Below are 6,000 nucleotides of genomic sequence, written 5' to 3'. Positions count from 1 at the left end.
TTCGCCAGCTGCAAGTCACGTGGCCGCATGAAGTAAACAGGGTAACGCACTGCCGCTCCGGCATTGTCAGGGAGTACAGATCTCAATCGCCACTGCTCTCAGCTGCACCTATGTAGAGAAACGTCACTAGATTTGATCAGTCAAAGTCTGCTCAGCGTCAGATCAATTCAGATTGCGTTATCCACATTTTAGGGCCAGAGTACTTGACTCACACTGATCACCCAGTTAAACTGTCTTTGCCAACTACGGTCCACACAATGAAGTATTAAAGCATCTGTTAGCTTTTTAGGGAATTCAATCTATAACTTGTTTAGCATAATTTATGTCTGGTTTTAAAAAATGAGTGTTTTTAGTACGCTAAATTTTGCCAACATTTTCAATCAGTAAATAGTCTTAACAAGTAACCTTTGAATTATACTGTTTTTATTGCTGTAAACACGCCTTCACTACCAGCGTTCAATCTATCTTTGCTATCTACTCATCTTGGGATTGAAGCTCTTTTGTCCATGTCTTCTTTCACTATACGTATGTTTTTGTGTGGGTTTCGCCTTTACAAAGTCCCAGTTTGGTTTTTTATCTCAAACATGTTTCACTGCTGTTGCAGCATCATTAGTGGGATTTCATTTTATGACTGTTAATGAATGTTCTTTATTGTCTGTACACATTTAAAAATTAGTTTTTAAAGTCATAATTACAGATTTTTTAAGGTACATATCAAATTATGAATTCATACCTTTTTACCCCTTGGTGTGGTTCTCCTGATGTATTATGTTTTTAGAGTGACTGTTTACTTTCTGAAAGTTATGGTACACTTCAGGGACGTGACAATGAATGTATCTGTCGGTTTTATAAAATAATTACTGTGAATTCACTTGTGGAGTCTTGTCTTTGATTCTTATTCTGTTTTTGATCTGTCTTTGTACTCCATGATTTGTAAGTTGATGATGCTATCATTACTCTTTATGCAGACAAGCTTGAAGATGGTGCACTGAAGCACCGAAACTGGTAACCATACAATAAATAATATCATAATGATGGCCGTAGGTGTTTCATTTCCTTACATAAGTGAATGACCAAAGCCCGCCAGACCTTCAGTCACAAGGATGGATATACAAAAATATGTTACACAAAGTAAAGATCATATTTAAACTGCTATATGATATTAAAAATAGTTACTTCATAATTGTACCTAGTATGCATATTTTAAGGAATGTCTATTAAAGTAATTAAGTAAAGATGTTGATGGAGAAAAGACTATCAAAAACGAAACCGCTACACGTTCAGTGCATTTCAACAACTAGTTTTATAATGTCTTATGTTAGGAATCTTAACGTGACGCTTACGTGGCCTGGGCTTGAAATATGGATGATATTATCGTGTATCGGTCAGATTGAGCCGCACTGCTGAAGTGCCTCACATAGTGAGGCTTAGGGGTTGTAACGTTACTGGGCTTTCGTTAATTTTTGATTGATTAAGGCTAAACATGGATACATGAAGTCTAGCTCTTGGTCCTTAAAATCTGTCGGATGTGAACTAAATCATCACAAATGGAACAAAGGAACCTAACGTAACATTAATGGTACATCAGGACGAGTTAAATTATATTGAAGGTTTGAGAGAAAAGAACAATTTGGGTCCGCATTATATTGAAGGTGTGAGAGAAAAGAAAAATTTGGTATTGTTAACAGCAATTTTCGAGGTGTGATTTAGCACTTGCAGGCAGTCGGAGGTATCAATTAATTCAAAATCATAAACTTAACGTACATTTCTATGACAATCAAGGTTACAAAAAACATGTAATTTGAATGTGCAGGACAGGCGGTATCGAATGATACAAGGTGGTCAGATATATCATACAAATAACACCATAAAAGACACTGATCATTCACTAATATACTAATTATAAGATCCACATAGAAAAACCACCAGAGCCTACTGCAATATGTAATAGAAACTGGGATGTGATATTATTAATATCAATAATTCATGAGGAACATTAGTGAAATTATGAATAATAATAGTAATTCACTGTAAGTCAGCACCCAGACCGCGAACACTGTGAAAATTCGAGGAACGCAGCATGAAAGCTGCTTTCAAGATTATATATAGCAGTATTAAGAGGTATAAGAATTATTTTAATTTTGATTTAATCTGGTGCGCGTTCGAGTGGCACGAAATCTTTAATTAATAATTATCTTTCATTAGTCGTTACATAATACTTATTAACACATTCATGAACTAGGTACAGCGTCAACGTCCAACTGGAAAGATATTTATATTTTAAATCTAGTCAGCTAGTTTAGGAAATGCAATTTGTACTCGTACGTGTAACTAGATTTGAAATAACCATTGAAATGGGAAGCTAGTATCTATACACGCGTAGTAGCGAAACGCTAGTGAAGCAGCGAGCTGGAACGAGGTTTGTGGTGTCACATGCCTTGAGCGGGCTGAAGGCCGCTTACGACGCGATTCCTCAGCGGGCAATGACAGTCTATGCCAACAACGAGTCATGAGGCTACCAGTGTTTTTTGGAAATAAATTATTATTCTGAATCGTCTTTTACTACCCCTTCCGGCGACTATAGGTCACTACCATCCTTCCGAGGAAAACTGGCATGGAGCGAACAGGGAAAGTGCCTCCTAACATAGAACCAACTCTACTTACGCCCTCCCAGTAGTCGCCTCCTGCAGTAACGTGAGTGAATCTAGTAAGTTTGTTTCCAAACAGTGCTTTCCGTTGTTGTTCATCCTGTTCTGCACGTATTATCAATGCTACACAAATACAAAGATAAGTGAGAGTAAGAAACCTACCGAAACCAAATGTCCTACAACGAGACACATGAGATCACGGATCTCTCATAAAATGCTCAATTCATTCTCGGGACAGACTAAAAAATTTAAAGAAATTGCAACACTAAAAAATAATTAACTTAGAGTAATGAAATATCGGAATACATTTGTCTAGGTATCAAATTTAAGTGATTTACATGCCAAGATCACAGGCTAATGTAAGCGCGAGGTAAGAACTGTAAATGTGAAACAATGATACATCAATAACCCATGTAACAGCCAGAATGTTGAATGCAAGCATGCAAACGCGCATGTCTCGTGTTGAGCAGGTGCCGGATATCTGTGGGATGGAGCTCCATGGCTGTTGAACTTGGTCGGCGAATACATGGAAGTTTTTCATTTTTATTTTATTTCCGTCTTTCCTTTAGTTCCTCTAAATTCGTGTAGGTATTTACCGTATATGCAACTAAATGTAGGCAGTTTGTTTGTTGTCATACGTGTTTCGTTTCTTTTACTATTCTATGCAGTTCATCAGGGTCATCCAACATGACAGATGCCTCTGGTGACAGTTTTACCCTGGCAACAGTTTCCTACAGTTCTAATGTACGTTGCAGCAGAACAATTTTAGCACCATGTCGTTACAAAAATCTGAGCCAAGATCATTCCGTAGCCCTCACTGGCATGTGATGCTACCTCTAAATAATGCTTAAATCGAGCAGCCTCTATACGAATATCTTTTGCCATCAACTCAATAATCTCATATTATTATCCCTGACCCCACGTAACGTGGGCTGTATTGCCTTTGTCCCACTAATTCTCTACTGGTAACCGCCACATGTGCCTGTGTGTCCAAAAAAATCTTATACCCTTTCTACCAGCTCCACCACTGCATACGTATTTGTTACATCTAATTTTAACGGGTACACCTTTAGATAGAATTTTGGTTCTCCCGTGCATTTAATGGCTGATTACTAACTCGTAATCCAGCGCTAAGTCTTTTAACAAAATTCTGCTGCAGCTGTGTTCCATTTCCTCTACTTCCCTGTGGCTGGCGACCCTGGCTCTGTAAATGTCGTTTTGCCCACACCTGTAATTATTAACGTTCGCAGAAAAAGCGCCGTGTGTATCTCATATTCTTGTTGACATATAAATTTCTTCACAATCCATCGCTAAGCTTAAATCAGAATACAGAACCTTTGGTGCACCTATACGCACCCTCCTTAATATGGGGAGTCCCCTTATAAAAGCGTCGGGCTTCCTCTGCTAAGCTTCCTGCAGCTGAGTTTGCTGCATCACTGTGTCGTAACTTTTATGTATGTTTATTACATATCCTTATCCTGTCGACAGAATTTTTTACAGTTTCCTCTTCCTCACAATAGTATTCTACTGTTCTCAAATATATCACACTATTATGTTTCTTGTACCTTTCAAAAGCGCTTTCTCTAATTCTTCAAAGCTTGCTGTATTCTTTAATGCTTCTGTACACCTCATGTTCGCTATTACTTCTCCTGGTAGTCGCAATTTTGTTACCTGCAACAACTATCCATCCAACGACCAATCTCCTCCGAAATTTTAAGGTCGTCTAAGAATGAAGGTACATTATCAGTCGATTTTCTAGAAAAAGGAACCGATCAATCCTGTAGCAGATGAATACACCCCATGCTGCGGTTCCTAAAATATTGCTAACTGTTCTCCTTTAATTGCCAATTACCCATCCAGCTACATATTAACCGCTGCCAGCTGCAGTGATTTTCCTAAAAATATCTGTATTGCTCCTGGATCCGACACACCAATCGTCTCTGACTTTCCTATTGCAATCCTCAAACTCGATCGCACAGAAAAAACCAACAACAGATTAAAGTTAATTTCCCTTCCAAACCACCAATCCAGATTAGCCTTTACGTCGTTTCTTGAGCCATTTTGACTCTTTACAGTCCGTTGAAATATGACAGTATCGACAACATATATAACAGATTAAAGGCCCGGCCTTCTTGCATGATACAAAATGCCGAAGGAAATTACACCGCGTACACCTTACAACCACCAAATACTGCACTCTACCATAACCCTTAAACTCAGATAAGTCAATTGGCTTCTCCTATCTAAAAGGGGAAACCTTCAAGTTAAATCGACCGTCACGCCTTGCTTTCATTTCTGACATGCTAGATCGAGGGGTTCAGACCCCATGCTGCATGAAGATGTAACCCCAAATTCTGAAATTCTGACAACAAACTATAGTGACCTATGGAAGAGGCTGGGCAGTTATGAGCCGGATTGGTGTGAGTGGGTGGGGAGTCGAGGTGGGAGCACAGGTGGCTCCAGAGAAAGGCAGTTGCAAATGATAGAAGTTCTTCCATTCAAGCATTTACGGTGCTGGGTACACAAGATCAGAAGCCAACTAGCCACTGAATTCAGTTTGGCTCGCTACCTGCAAACTCCGCGTTGCTGACATGATACTTACTGCGCTGGCGGCCTCATTACGTATGCCAGCCGCGGGGACTCCGCGCTAGCGGTCTGTGAAATCGACGTTGCTATGGCACCATGTGGTGACGTCACAACGAGGATGCCCACCGGGCTGAGAAGCCCGTCCGGTGATGGCGGATGGCGGCTGTGCGCACAGGAAACGATTCGCTGCCCCGCGTGCAGGAATCGGCCGTGATGTGACCAGCCACATCTCGGCACTAAGCCTAAGGAGGAACTTAATGAGCAGACTTGTTGCCCTGCTATTGCCTCGAACCGATGACCGCCGAAGGCATGTCCATGTGACGTCCTCGTCCAGCAGAGCCCCATCTGTCCTGGTTGGGCGCGCGAAACTCAGAGTTATTCTATTACAAAAGTGACCAGTACTTGTAGTTGGCTGCGGCGTGCTTGTTGCGTATATGCACCACTACCTGTCATGTATCTTAAAACCACTGCTGCTACTGTCAGTGTGGGTATCTGACTTGCCCCTTCTGCATTGTCTGGTGCGGTAATGCGGAGTTCGATGCTTCAACAAGCTGATCTGCCTCGCCACGTTCTGCTGGCCTCGTTGAATCATCACAGTAACGACACCTCGTGCTCCCCTGCTATCAGCGCTGCTGCAATACACTGCTCAGGCTCTCACAAGCAGAACTATGATCTGACCGCCACTGGCCTGCTGACTTTTTGCGTTAGTCTACACCATACCATGTTATATATAGATGTCTTTGATCGTATGGCGGATGCAGGGGAA

The sequence above is a fragment of the Schistocerca piceifrons genome, chromosome 8, assembly GCF_021461385.2.
Source record: "Schistocerca piceifrons isolate TAMUIC-IGC-003096 chromosome 8, iqSchPice1.1, whole genome shotgun sequence".
NCBI classification, from domain to species: domain Eukaryota; kingdom Metazoa; phylum Arthropoda; class Insecta; order Orthoptera; family Acrididae; genus Schistocerca; species Schistocerca piceifrons.
Note: the sequence above shows the minus strand (reverse complement) of the source record.